At 43.3% G+C, this 14,322-nt stretch overlaps 1 long non-coding RNA gene across 1 annotated transcript in view; it reads left to right on the top strand.

The window, feature by feature from the left end:
• LOC123613677 (uncharacterized) overlaps positions 1-14,322 on the top strand; it is a 173,202-nt gene that overhangs the window by 74,732 nt on the left and 84,148 nt on the right. The window lies entirely within an intron of this gene.

Genomic DNA, 14,322 nt, shown 5'->3' with positions numbered 1-14,322 from the left:
GGGAGCATAAGGAAGGGCTGTTGAAACGAAGCTCTTTCCCACCTACCTCATCTACCACAACTTGCTCCTCTCCTGAGAGGATAACTATGCCTCCTTTCCTGCAGGAATGGTCAGCAGAGCCATTCCAGCCTGCTTGAGTTTATGTTCATTTCTCTCAGCTTCTCTGGTATTTCTTTTTCTGAAAGGATAAACTAGAGATTGATTGAGGGGACCAACAATTCAAGGGCCAAGTTACTCCCATGCTCTGTATCTGAAAAGAGGCCATTATAGGTAAGAGCGTGGGCTCTTGAATTGCCGTTTTGTACCACAACTTGTCTAGTCAAGGATGGGGAAGTGGGATAACAAAGTACAGTCACCTCAGTTACCTGTTTTTGTTCATCTGGAAGTATGTTAATTCGTTTTTGAAAGCTAATTACATTGGTTAAAGAATTCTTGCTTGAGAGTCTTTAACATTTTGGATATACGGGTCTAATGCCTTCTTGTATTCATAGCTTCTGTTGAGAAGTCTGCTGTTAATCTTATTGAGGCTCTCTCTTATGTGATGAACTGCTTTTCTCTTGATGTTTTTGAAACCTGGTAATATCTTTAAAGAGTTGGACTATGATGTGTTTAACTGTAGATCTCTGAACTTACTCTATTAAGAGTTCATTGAGCTTCTTGACTCTGTCAAATGTTTGGTCAGTCATTCCTTTATATATTCTTTCTGCCTGTTTCTACCCTCTCCTTCTAAACTACCATTATATACATGCTGGTATGCGTGATGATAATATTCACAAGTGTCTGAGGTCTAATTTATTTTTTTTTTACCAGACTTTAATCTCAATCAGTCTATTTTCAAATTCGACTCATTCTTCCAAGAGCTCACATCCACTATGGAGTCCTTCATAAGAATGTGTTATTGTACTTTTCAGCTCCAGAATCTGATTCTTTAAAAAAATTCTATTTATTGATATTCTCCACTTGAGACATTGTTCTCATACTTTTAATACTTTACACATGATTTCCTTCTTTGAAGATATTTAAAATAGCTCATTTAAGTTTTTTTTTATGGCAAGTACAAGTCTGGGTTTCCTCAGGACAATGTCTGACTGAATTTTTCCCTGTATGTGGGCATGTTTTGTATGCCTCACATTTGTTAAATTGGATATTCTAAATGATGGGCAGCTCTGGGGATGATGGGCAACTCTGGGGGATTAAATTTCCTTAACCACAGGGTTTTTTCTGGCTAATTAGTTTGTGAATTTTCTAATTTCTGCAAGGTCTTAGTTCTTCATGTTTAGCCATTGAACCTTCTGTTTAGTTATCTTCGCTGACTAACCATTAGGTGCTGTGTATGTGTTGAACACACCTTTAATTATCTGGCAGTTACAACTCTGCCTTAGACTTTACTCTCTACTGTGAGAGCCTCAAGGTCAGAAAACTAATTTCTTACTCCTTGCTAAGATCTCTTTATGGTATATGCACAGCCATGCACTTGTATGTGACCTTCTAAAGTCCCAGAAATAAACTGGAGATTTCAAAATCCCCTATGAATGTCACCTTCCAGCCTTTCCTTTCAAATTTTTGGTTAGTCTTTTATTTGCCCCATCTGGTAATGCTTTCTCAGACATCTGTTAAACAAACTTTTTTGACAATCAAACAGAGCTGGCTCACTGGAAACAACACTATTCCCTAAGTAAGTTCGACTAAAGAATCTCTGATAACAGGGCTTTGACCTGTCAGGTACATCCCAATAAAATAGCTACTAATTTCTGGAACAAGGGATTTTTATGAAGAGCCAAATTCAATTCTGCCCTACAATGGCTGCTCTTTTTTACAGCTGCCTTTGTTGCAAGGCTGTTGGTTTTCAAGTCTGCTGCAAAGCTGTGGGGGGTGGGTATTGGAATAAGACAAGTTAAAATGTCACAATGCTCACTGTTTTTACTAAGTATTGGCCACATTTTTCTTGAATAAACTCTTTGGATTGTTGCATCTGGTTAACTTCCAGAGTACTGGAAAAGTTAACGCTGAGAATTTCTGTGATTGTACTCACTACTTTTATGTAGGAAGATTTTTGGAGACCCTTACCTTTCTGGTAATGCTTATTCCAGATGTGTTGACAATACAGGGGGGAGTTCTTCCAAAACTACTTTGCTTTGACTTCTGATCACAGGCCTTTGTGTGTAGGGGGGCAGGGTGTGATGCACATCATGAGACCCTGCTGGATAGAGCCTGGGCTGATGTTTTTCTTTCTCCTGACATGCCTGTTCCTTTGTCTCAATAAAGGGTTCTTCTTCATCTTAGAATACTTGGGGTGGTTCAAGGTGATGTTTATCATTATACGGTTGCCTGGAAGAAGTTTCCATTCTAACTACCTTCATACAATTATCACTGGAATTTGATTACATGAGGAACACTGTCTGTTGTCCTGGGGCATTCAAGTCTTCCCTCACAGTTCCAACACACTTGGCTTTCTGATCAGAGGAGGCCAATTTCTCAAGGGATAGCATCTTACATTCACATAGAGGAAGCAAAAGGCTGAATACAGACAGTTTATTAACTAGGTGTCCTCCATAGTGTTTTTAATGGATGCTTTTGGAAGAAATAGGGTTGTCCCAGATGGACTGAAGGCAGTGTCCAAAATAGTCAATGTCAGCACCTTCTCTGAGAAGGCAGGGGACCAGTCCAAGACTCACTGGAGCAGACAGAGTTCTGAAATAATTTCATTCACTATGGTCCCTTGATGCTGGGCTCAACTAACTTCAGTGAGGCAAAATTATGAGCCAGAAATGCTTCTCTTGAGAATGTAACCAGTGGATATAGTACATCCTCTTGGACCTCAGTGATAAGGTCACTGTGTTTCTGAGGTGCTCTGTGCCCTGACTAACCCACAGAGGGAGTCAGATCATTTCAGCCTGGCTAGTTTCCATCTCAAGGGGTTTTGAGGTTGCACCATGATTTCTGAAGTTGAAATTAGCTTCTCATTTTAATTCTGAATTTCATTCTTCCTCAGAGATCAGAGCTCCAAATTGAGCCTTACTCATTGGTGGGCTGTCTCAGTGCTGACTTGTTCACAGTTGCTATTAGTGGAGCTCCAGTCAAGATGGGTTGAAATGGGGAATGGGCTTTCTGCCTGAAGCTGAGTAACCTTTCTGAGATTTTGGTAAAAACCCAAGGGTTGAAAACCAGATTGAAGGAGTTTGCAGTGGGATGCAGATGACAAGTATTTTGCCGTTCTCCATGCTGTGCCAAATACATGTAGACACAGAGAATGTGGCATGGAACATGCCTAGCCTCTGCCACTCATTCCTTCCTGAAGGTTCTTCTCTCAGGGGAAAGAGGGATGGGCTCAGTACCAGTGGAGTAAGGCTATCAAGATTCCATAGCTAAGCTCCCAACATCCATCCCCTTGTGTTGCTGTCTTTTGCTCTCCTGCAGAGATTCTTTAGACTAAGTATCTCATTCAGCCCTGCCTCCATTTCAACTTCCCCATCGTACCTGCCAGAAACAAATGTCTCTAATAATGGGATAATACTTTAGTTGCCTTGGATTCGAAGGATTGTTTTACTTAAGTCTCATGTGTTTTAAATCTGCCATAAGGTGAATGTGCATTGTTTAACTAATTATATCTTCCTTAGAGATCCTGAGATTTTGAGATTTTGTTAGTCACGTTGGAAGAAATCTACAACTCATTTTTCCATTGGGGTGAAACACGGCTGCTCATGTATTAAGTTTCTACACCTGGATGATTAGTTTAATGTCAAGTGGTACCTACCTCACTTTTAGTCCATGAGGAGAATTATAATCTGAGAACTTAATTTTTTCCCATTTATTATTTGAACTATATCCTTCTTTGGGGTCTAGAATAGTATTGATTTGAGCATTTTATTATTTTTTTTTTGGTGGGAAGGGTGTAATTCTTACGTTCCTCCAACACTTTCAGCTCTCATTGCCTAGAGTGATACCTGGTTCTCGTGTACTTTCTTCCCATTTAAAACGCCCGTGCTTGAGTCAGGGAGTTAAGAACAACGTGTTCTTAAACCCCTTCTCTTGCTTGCAGTCCTTGGCAGAACCTAGTCTGGGAGGATTCCTGCGGTTGGAGTAGATACTCTCCTGATTCTTGAAGTGTACTGTTTCGAAAGTGATTTTACTTGGACTTTTGCCCACAGGGGTGCATACATATGGATGAAGGAGGGACGGTTTTTGACCCTGAGCATCTGATCTCCTGCTGGACAAGCCTAGGTCTTCCTTTTTTCCTTATCTGCCTGACAATCCTGTTCCTTTTGTTTCAAAGTTCTGTCTCATCACAGAATATTTGAGATCATCCAGGTCAGGTTTTTCCCCTTCCCTGGAGGAGTGTTTTGCACCAGTTTACTGCAGGCAAGACCCAGTGGATGTTGATTACATAATATTTATTGTGGGGTTGAGTCATCAGCGTCAACTCCCATACCTCTGGCTCTGATTCAGGGTGTGTAGTTTTCTTCCATCATTATGGTGAAGGTCTGAAGACAGGAACCCATTAAGATTTGAGTCTGAGTTCTCTGCCAATAAGCCAGACTGGTTTTCAGTCTCTCAGTTGTTCTGAGGTGGAGCTACAACCCAGGTTGCCTGGAGGACTTGACACAGGCATGCCGTCTTTATGGAACTCCAGCTCTGGCATTCCCTACTGTGATAAGTGGGCGGAGGTGATACTGAGTGAAAATCAAGGTAGGAACACATCTTGTAATCTTGCCATAAAGTTAGAGTTAAACAGCCTGGCACTTTTACCTGTTGGGTCCTTAATGGCAAAATTTTGAAAGAATTTTCAAGTTCTGCATAATGATCATCTTTATCAGGCTGTTGATGCATTTTTAATAACATGCCAGTCAATACAATTAGGAAATAAAATAGAAATTTGTTGATCACTAGCCAACTTTTGAACATCAGCTTGTCTCCATGTGCTTACTGTAGAAAAATCACCAGTAGGATCTTTCCAATCAACAGCTTCCATCCATTCTTTAATATATCTTATTGTGTACGAGGTTCTGTCTAATGATACAAATCTGAGTAGCCAGGCTGATGTTTCAGTGAGGAGGACAAATTGGCAAACTCAAAGGAGTCTTCTTTCACATTGGGAAAGTCCTTAGCATGTAATTCTGCCTTGGTCCAGGGGCTGTATGTGAGTGGTTTGGTGCCATCCTCACTGGACATGGCTGTAAAATCGGCTGTCATTATAGGAGGGCAGTATGGCTGGCCTTCTGCGGGGGGTCAGTCTTGGTGTTGTAAAAAGTTCAGAGTGATGGATAGCATGGAGGAGAGCCTTGTGGACACTGAGAGGAAACAGGAAGGGGTGGAGGAAGCCAGGGAGAGAGAGCTCTCAGAAACCTCAGAATTGTTCCAATTTGGAAATCCTTTAAGATCATTGCGAGTTAGTTTCTCTAAGGGATACAATAGTGGATTCCCCATTATGTGTTCAGAGGCCTCAAAATACCAATTGAAATACTCTTCAAATCCTCATTGTCCTAAATCTTTTTTCCAACTGAATGTGCAAATAAACTCACTTAAAAATCTTAAATAAGCTGCAAGAGGGCCCACAGTTTCAAACTGCCATGGGTGCTTTTAGTCCAATGCAACAAATTTACAAGAGGAGGGCCCATAGGTTTTGAACCTAAGATGAGTGAGAGTCCTGCACAGCCACTGCCCCTCGGCAGTGCCCTTAGAAACCAAACTCCCCATGAGGGAGTGCTCACCCTTTACCTTTAAAGGATTCCCTTTCCAGATAAAGGATTCCCTTTCCAGATAAAGCCCATGGCAGGGCAAATCCAAATAAAGGCTTTAGAACCTTGCCCAAAATCAGAGGTTCAGAACCGAGAGAACTTACCCTCATGACCCAAGTCACCATGGAAATGATGGAGTGCAAGGGACTCTGACATGGGACTTACTCCTATCTGGGGCAGGGCTGGAGGTAGACGTGAGTCCCTTTGACTTCTGTTTCTGACATACATAATGTAGTCTAACAATGCTTAGATTCAAGGCTGCAAAGAACAAAGTTTGATTTGGAGCCTTAGGAACTACAATTTGGGCTACTCATATACCATATGATCGCACTTAAATGTGAAATCTTAAAAAAAAAAAAACTCATAGAGGACACATGGGTGTTCTGCAAGAGGCAGGCGACATGGTGTAAGCAAAATGGCTGATGGTACAAAGTTGCAGTTACAGACTATGAGATGCAAGGCTGTAATGTCCAGCGTGACAACTACACTTCACAGTGTGTTGCATATTTGAAAGTTGCAAAGAGTAATCCTTAAAGTTCTCATCAAAAGAAATTATGTAACTACAAATAGTGACAGGTGTTAACTAGACTTACTGTGATCATTACACAGTATGTGAATATTGAATCATCAAGCTGTACTTCTGAAATATAATATTGTGTATTAATTATACCAAATATTTAGAAGGAAAGGAAGGAAAATTTTGACCACAGGGTGGAGCCCTTCAAGGATAGGGGTGACCCATCATATGTACAGGAATCTTTTGGGGACAAGAAGGACACGTTTACCAGAAGGAGGGTTTTCTCTTGAAGTCAGATATGGTCAACCCCGCCTTTCTCAGTCATTTGGCTGACACTTGGAGGGCAGCCTGGTTACTGTGCCCCAAGGTGGTCTTCTATTCTGGAATGTCTTTCACTCTCTAGTCTTGCCCAAAGGTAAAAGCCAAGTTCACAACCAAATGTTAAGTTGTGTCGTGTTAGCATAAAATTGGCTGCACTGCACTATTTACTATGGAAATTTTATTACCTCATGCTGAGAGTTTTATCTCCTCCTCCTGTCTGTCATGGGATGGCGAATGCGGTCATAATCTTCTAGTGGAACCTCAAAAGTTGAGGGTGTGTCTAAAGGTATTTCTCAACCTACCACCTCTGCAGTTTGTCTGTGCTGGGGGGTCAGGAGAGCTGTTTGTCTCCTGTGCCTTTGTATTCCAGGACCATGTTGATGACTTCATCCTGGCTGTAGAGTCCCTGAGGAGGGTCGAGTTAGATTACTCACTTGTATTCAAGTGTAATCCTTTGTTTCTACAAAATGACACATTTTTCAGCAAGTCTATTGCGTTTTTTTCTCTCCTAGAAAGCAAGCAAGCTAAAATGCCTAATGGAAATGGTCACTTATCCAATAGTAGATCCTCAGAGTAGTATTTTCAAGTGAAAGGCTCCTACTTTGAGGGCAAAACTTACCAGCCTAGGTATCTGCTTGGGAAATCCCACCAGTCCTCTAAGTAACTAAAAACAACAAAAACATGTTTATGTGAAAAGCAAAACTTGATATTCAGCATTATATGGCAAAAAATCCTCATTTATTCCCAGAATCAATACTTTAAGTTGATGTACAAAATGAAGAACTAAAATGGTGGTATTTATCAGAAGAACCTTATTTCTGTATGAAATGAGTCTGTTTAGCTGCTAATTTCATCCCAGAGGCATGGGTGAGAGAATGCTGTAGGCTCCCACCCGGTTTCTAGAGCATGTGAGGCGTTTGGCAGTGAAGTCTAGAGAGCTCATGTGCCAGGCTGTCTTGCCCGGCAGTTGGCTGTATTGGGTGCCCGCCTAACTTGAAACCAGCATTTGAGGATGAGCCACAAGTCAGCGCAGCAGTGCTGAATGACTCAGAAGCTCTCTGTGAGAGAATCTTGTCAGTTAGCAAACAAGGCCCAAACCGCAGAGGTTCTACCATAAGAACTGTTTATTCTTGTCCTCATAGGTCTGTGGGTTGGTGGGAGCAGTTCTGTTTGTGTGGGCTCCTCTGAGACCCAAATATGTTTAATGGCCAAATTCCACCGAGGATTTCCAAACAGGGAGGTGCTCTGTTGGGTTTGCCCCGTTGTCTTCTGCCTGCTCTGTGAGTGTGAGCAGCCCAATTACATGAAGCAGTCAGACGTCGAGTAAGGAGGAACTTGATGACCTTATGCCACAAGAGAGGAGCCACATCCAAAAGAACTTGTTACTTACAAGTCTTTTCTAGAAATGACCCTCAGTCCTGCTCACTGTGGTGCTTAGTTTTTACAGTTTGTCCGGACAGGAAAGCATTCTGTCTTTTCCACTTCAATTGCATCAGGACCAGGTACTCAGAGTGAACTGAAATCCAGTCTCTTGTGTATTGACTCAGATGTCTGACTACTTGAAGCAAGTGCCCATGTGCTTCTTAAGTGGCTCCCTCTTCCCAAAGGGAGCATAAGGAAGGGCTGTTGAAACGAAACACTGTTCCCACCTACCTCATCCACCACAACTTGCTCCTCTCCTGAGAGGATAACTATGCCTCCTTTCCTTCAGGAATGGTCAGCAGACCCATTCCAGCCTGCTTGAGTTCGTGTTTATTCCTCTCAGTTTCTCTGGCATACATTTCTGTGAAGAAATAAACTAGAGATTGACTGAGGGGACCATCAAATCAAGGGCCAAGTTATCTCATTCTATGTCTGAAAAGAGGCCATTGTGAGTAGAATGTGGGCTTTTGAATTGCCCTGTTTTGTACCAAAACTTGTCTAGTCAAGGATGGGAAAGTGGGATAAGATGGGACTGTCACCTCAGGTTTTCTTCATCTGAGAGTGTTACCAGGAAAAGTGAAATAAGAATTACCTCAGTTCTTAGTCCCCTAAAAAGAAAGAATTTTTAAGGAGAGACAGAAAGAGTGATATAGTACACTCCCAAGAATTGGGAGCGGGCCAGTCCAAGAGGAAATATGGTGCCACTCTTTTGTTTTTCCATCTTATATCTTGGCTTAGGGGTACTTTTGTGATTGATTGATTGATTAATGACTCAGGTTCTTTGAGTGATCAAGTTGATTGACAGCTCAGGTTCCTTGTGCTCTGGCATGCCCATCCCCTTTTGGGCAGGTTTTTACCCATGAAACACACAGAGAAACCTATGGGAGGGGGCTCAAACTGCAATGTTAATTACATTATAATGGGCATTGGGTCAAGTTACGCTGGGGCCTTCTCTTATACGCAGCTGCAGTGTTTTGATTTTAACTGGCTTCTTTTGCTGGCCCTCATTTAGAGAAAGTAAAAATTTCCGGAGTCCCTCATCCTGAATGCAGACATACTGTTACTTTCTGGGTTGTTCCTTTCCCCTTCCTCTCCTCCTGCCCAGTGCTCATTTCTATCTAACTGCCTAGCAGAATTATGTTAATTCATTTTTTAAGGCTAATTTCATTGGGTAAAGAATTCTTGGTTGAAAGTCTTTTTCCTTCAACATTTTCAATTTGTGGTCCTAATGCCTTCTGGTCTCCATGGCATCTGATGAGAAATCAGCTGTTAATCTTATTGAGGCTCCCTTGTATGTGATGAATGGCTTTTCTTTTCCTTCAAGGTTCTTTCAACAGTTGGACTATGTGTCTAGTTGTGAGTTTATCCTACTTTGGATGGAGTTCACTGAGCTTCCTGGATGTGTCAGATGTTTGTAACCAATCTGGGAGGTTACAGCCATTTCTTCAAATATTCTTTCTGCCCTTTTCTCTATCCTCTCCTGGTACCACCGTTATGGACATGCTGGTCTGCTTGATGCTAGCATCTACAGGTGTCTGAGGCTCTGTTACTTTCTTGCTGTTCTCACTGTAACCTCAACTAACTTACCCCCAAGTTAGATATGAGCTGGTGGAAGAGTGAATCAGCAACTGAGCTTTTCAAGCGAATTTGTTTCTGTATCTTGCAACTCACGTTTCCATTTCATTCTTTAAAAATTCTATTGATGTTTTCTTCTTGATGAGACATTGTTCTCATACTTTACACATGCTTTCCTTTACTTTTTGAATGTATTTAAGATAATAACTGATGGAAGTTATTTTTTTAGTAGTAAGTACAACATCTAGATTTCCTCAGGGACAGTGTCTACTGACTGAATTCCTCTGTGTGTGGGGGCTTTATTTTTTTGCTACGCCTCAACTTGTAGTTAAGTTGGACACTTACAATGGGCAGCTTTGGAAATCACAGGCAACTCTATGGATTAGGTTGCTCCAATCCAGGGTTTGTTGTCGCTGTTTGCTTAGTGACCTTCGGAGAATTCTGCCAGGTCTTAATTCTTCATGTTCAGCCACTGAAGTCTCTGCTCAGTTATCTTAATGACCCAATGAGAGGGCTGTTTCCTTAAATGTTTTGGACCAATAAGACTTCCAGTTGTGGATGAGGTGCTCTGTGTGTGCTGGGGCACACCTTTAATTATCTGGCAGTTTTAACTCTTCCTTAGCCTTTATTCTCCACTGTGAGAGACTCAAGGTCAGCAAGAAATAAGAAATTAGGCTTTCTCAGGTCTTTTTATGGTGTGTGCATAGCCATGCACCTGTGTGTGGCCTTCTAAAGTCCCAGAAATATGCTTGGAGCTTTTTTAGGTCTCCTGTGAACATCTCTTTCCAGTCTTTTCAAGGTTTTTAAATCAATATCTTGTTTTCCCTATCTGGCAATGCTGCCTCAGAGATCAGTGTTAAACAACTGAGATGCAGGCAACATGCATGTTGGTATCCTCGAGGCTGTGCCCAAAACAAGTAGGCACAGAAATCGTGGCATGGAACATGCCTAGCCTCTACCACTCGTTCATCCAGAAGAATGTCAAACCTCCTAGTTTCTCCTTTCAGGAGAAAGAGGGATGGTCTCAGTACCTGTGGAGTAAGCCTATCATGATTCCATAGCTGAACTCCCAACATTCATCCTCCTGTGATGCCCTGGGAGAACCCAGCTCCAGAGCATGAGCCACTATGCAGGGAAGAACTGCGGGATGACCAGACGCTGTGAAGGAAGGTTCCTGAGTCCTGCTTCATCTGGTGAGAGAGCAGGCAGCAATTCAAGGTGAGAGGCATAAATCTGCCCCATCATCATCTAAGAATGTCCTCTAAGCACTTTTTTGGCTTGGACGTTAATCACTTCCAGACAGTTCTTTGGAGGCCCCAATGGTCAGCACTCTCTTAAAATGAGCAAGTGTCTCCTTTCAGTGGGGTTGAGTTATTATGGCTCCCATAGCAGGCTACGTAGAAGTGTGTCAGTTCTGTGAATCTTAAATATGCCCTCGTTCGCTAACCCATAGCAATACATGCTAGAATCTCGTAAGGGGCAGGTGAATCCTTGGAGCCACATGGCTGATGGAATATTTGATGGAATCCTGACATAGTCACTGCCCAGCTCCCAGTGAGCAGCTCTGCAGTGAGAGGCACTTTATACAAAGGTTCACTCTAATATCTTCATCAGGTTGCTACAGACGGGCAGGGTCACTGCATAGCCTGGACCTGGCAAACTCCTCGGCTGCCTAGTTCCGGAGGCCGGACTGCGAAGTCTGCTTCTCACGCCCGCACTGCCACCCTGCACCCAGCCCACCCTCTGCCCCTAACTCCCTCTTGCCTGGGGGAGTGGCTGTATATGGGCTGCACCTGGAACCAAACCCTTCTGGGTTAGATGAGGAACAGCTGCCTTGTCAGTTTTAGCTGGGCTGTGTGTGACCCCAGTGTTCCTGTGACTCCTGGATGGAGGAGGAGGTCACACAGTCCCCCAGTCACAGATCACCTCTTGAAGAGCAGAGGTCATTCCCTCGAGGCGAACGGCAGTTTCTCAGAACGGTCACTGGTAAGTGCTGCATCTTGGGAGCTCACCCGGGGAGGGGAAGTTCTGAATACAGGAAGCGCAGAGTGGAGACTCTGACTTCCCTTGATGCCTTTGGTACTAACTGAAACATGTCACAGAAAGTCTGGGAACAGACCAGCACCTTCTCCAGGCAGGAGGGGCTCAGGGTTCCGAGGAGCAGGGTTCTGAGTCCGTCCCATCACCTGGGTGTTAGTATCCTGGGCTGCCAGGCCAGTGGGGCAAAGGGTGAGAAGGGGCTACCTTCTGTGATGTGCAAACAGCAGCTGAGCTTGCTTTCCCAGGATTCCCCTTTCAGGTTGTGCTTTCAGTTGTCCTGGGTGAGGTGGTTAGAGGGCCTGGACCGTGGCTACTGTAGGAGAGGACAGCGGAGACTCAGGGCTGTTTGTCAGAGCCTGGTAGGAATCATACCACCTCTTCTGGATGCTCTGCTGAATACAGCTCCTGGTCCTTTCTGAAATGCAAGGCCTCTCATGGCGTCTTGGCCTCTTTGGGGGAGAAGTTGAGAAGGAGACCAGAAGTCTGAGACAATCCACTTAGTTGCCAGGGGAGAGGGGGCCCTTTAGAGAAACCTGTCTTTTTCTATTTTTTGGAATAATTTGTACGTGAGTGATGCATTTCTGGCTGAACTGGTAGTAGAATCCTATAAGGAGGCTAACTGGGCCCAGAAAATTCTTTTGGGGAAGGTTTTTAATGCTATATTTAGTTCCTTTCATAGAAATACACTTATGTATTTGAAGTTTATTGAACAGTCTGAATAATACCCTCATCTGTAGGTTGGGATGGCATGATATGTTACTATTTTTATTGCCTTTATTTCCTTGATCAGTGCTGCCAAGGAAAGAATATTTATGAGGCATATTATTTGAAGAAAAGCCTCAGTGAGTTAATAATAGATTCCTTTTGAATGGAGAACCTGAAATAAGAATTTTGGACAAGCACTGTATTCCTACTGCTTGTGTAACTAAAGGACCACCAGGTTAGGGGCCTAAGTGAAGGCAAACTTTATCTTAGAGTTCTGGAGGTCAAGAGTGCGAAATGGGTCTCTTGGGTAAAATCAAGGTGTTGGCAGGCTTCGTATCCCTTTTGGTGGTGCAAGTTTGTTTCCCTGCTTTATCCACCTTCTGAAAGACCCCAGGAGTCCTGGCTTGTGCTCAAAGTCTTGGACTCTCTCTCAGCATCAAAGTTGGCAGTGCATATTGAAATCCGACTCTTACCTCATCTTACTTTGCTCTTGTGAATAACTGGGCTCATGTTGCATAATCCAGGTTAATCTCCTTGATTTAAGATCAGCTGATCAGCAAACCTAATTCCCTCTTTTGTCTTAACTCCCCCTTGTCATGTAGTGTCACATGTTTACAGGCCCCAAGGATTAAGATGTTAACAAGTTTGAGGGGTGCTGTTATCTGTCTGCTTTATGGTAGTTTATTTGGAAGTGATCCCCAGGAAGCCCGGGGCAGTGGGGAACCTGACACCAGTCAAAGGGAGCAGCCCCTGAAGTGGTTACTACTCAGCTGGTCACTCAGTCCCACTTGGCTCCCCATAAAGTGCCATGTAGAATGCATCTCATAATTGTGCCTCCTGGGGTCAAAAGTCTGGCCATTTACCCACTCACTCTATCTGCCATGTTCTTTGCAGCCCCTCCCCTGAGCCATCAGTTCCCCTGCACTGCTGAGCTGGGACTCTGTATGAAACTAAGGGGACAAAGGGTCAGGGTGTAGCGCTGGGCAACCCAGTCCTTCCCGTGGAATGCCAGCCTCCTGGACTTCCCTCTTAGCAGAAGAGGGACTAGTTCAGTGCTGACTGCAGTAAGATGCTGGCTGTGCTATCTTCCTGTGGTGGAAAATTTTCCCTCCTCTGGGAAGAGATTTTTTTATACCCCTCTCATCTCATTTAGCCTTGTTGCCATCTCTGCCTCCCACAATGTCTGTGCGTATTAAATATCATAGGGTGCCCCAAACTAACAAAATTAAATTCCCTTGTATTCAAGGGATGACTTGCCTTTGTATGACTCATTCTCTTCCACAAATAAATAGATGAGACTTTGTTGAGGATGTAAAACTAAATCTCCCTCATCACAGACCTCCCTTACAAGTCATGAGTTATTCTAAGATAAATATTGTAAAAACGCTATGGCTGATTTCTTCATTGGTATATAATGGAGATCAGCAAATTGAGATTTCCACATGCATATGTCAACTATTGCATTTCATTGCTATCTACCTCTTGCTTTGAGGAAATATTATGTAAGATCTTGGGTTTTTTGTCAATAGTTTTCATAAAGTGTTTTCACTTTTAAGAAGTGGCTACATCCCATTTGAATTTGAACACTTGATGCTTTTGTTTAATGAATTTATTCTCTCCTGACATCCTACCTTCCTTGGCTCCCCTCGAGTCTAGTAACCTAGTCTGGTCATGCTGTCCCCCACCGCCAACTCCCCCACCTAAAACTCCTAAGGTTGTATTGAGAAGGAAAAGGGACGTGTTGAACCCCCCCTGCTGGCAGTCCCTGGCAGGCCTAGACCACGTGCCTGGATCAACTGGACCCTGTGCTGGCTTCTAGGGAAGATGTGGCCAAGTGTGTTTGGCTCTGGCTTCCCCTTCTTGCTGTGTGTGGTGTTTGACCTCCATCATCCCAGCCTCTGCTGGCCAAAGCCTAGGTCCTTATTTGACCTATGTCTTCCTGAAACCTATTCTTCAGTGCCCTTACGAGGGACATTTCTAAGCTAGAGTATTTAGATGGTCCAAGTG

Source organism: Camelus bactrianus, chromosome 2 (genome assembly GCF_048773025.1).
Source record: "Camelus bactrianus isolate YW-2024 breed Bactrian camel chromosome 2, ASM4877302v1, whole genome shotgun sequence".
NCBI classification, from domain to species: domain Eukaryota; kingdom Metazoa; phylum Chordata; class Mammalia; order Artiodactyla; family Camelidae; genus Camelus; species Camelus bactrianus.
The sequence above is the reverse complement of the archived record's forward strand: the minus strand, read 5'-3'. Positions and strand labels throughout refer to the sequence as shown.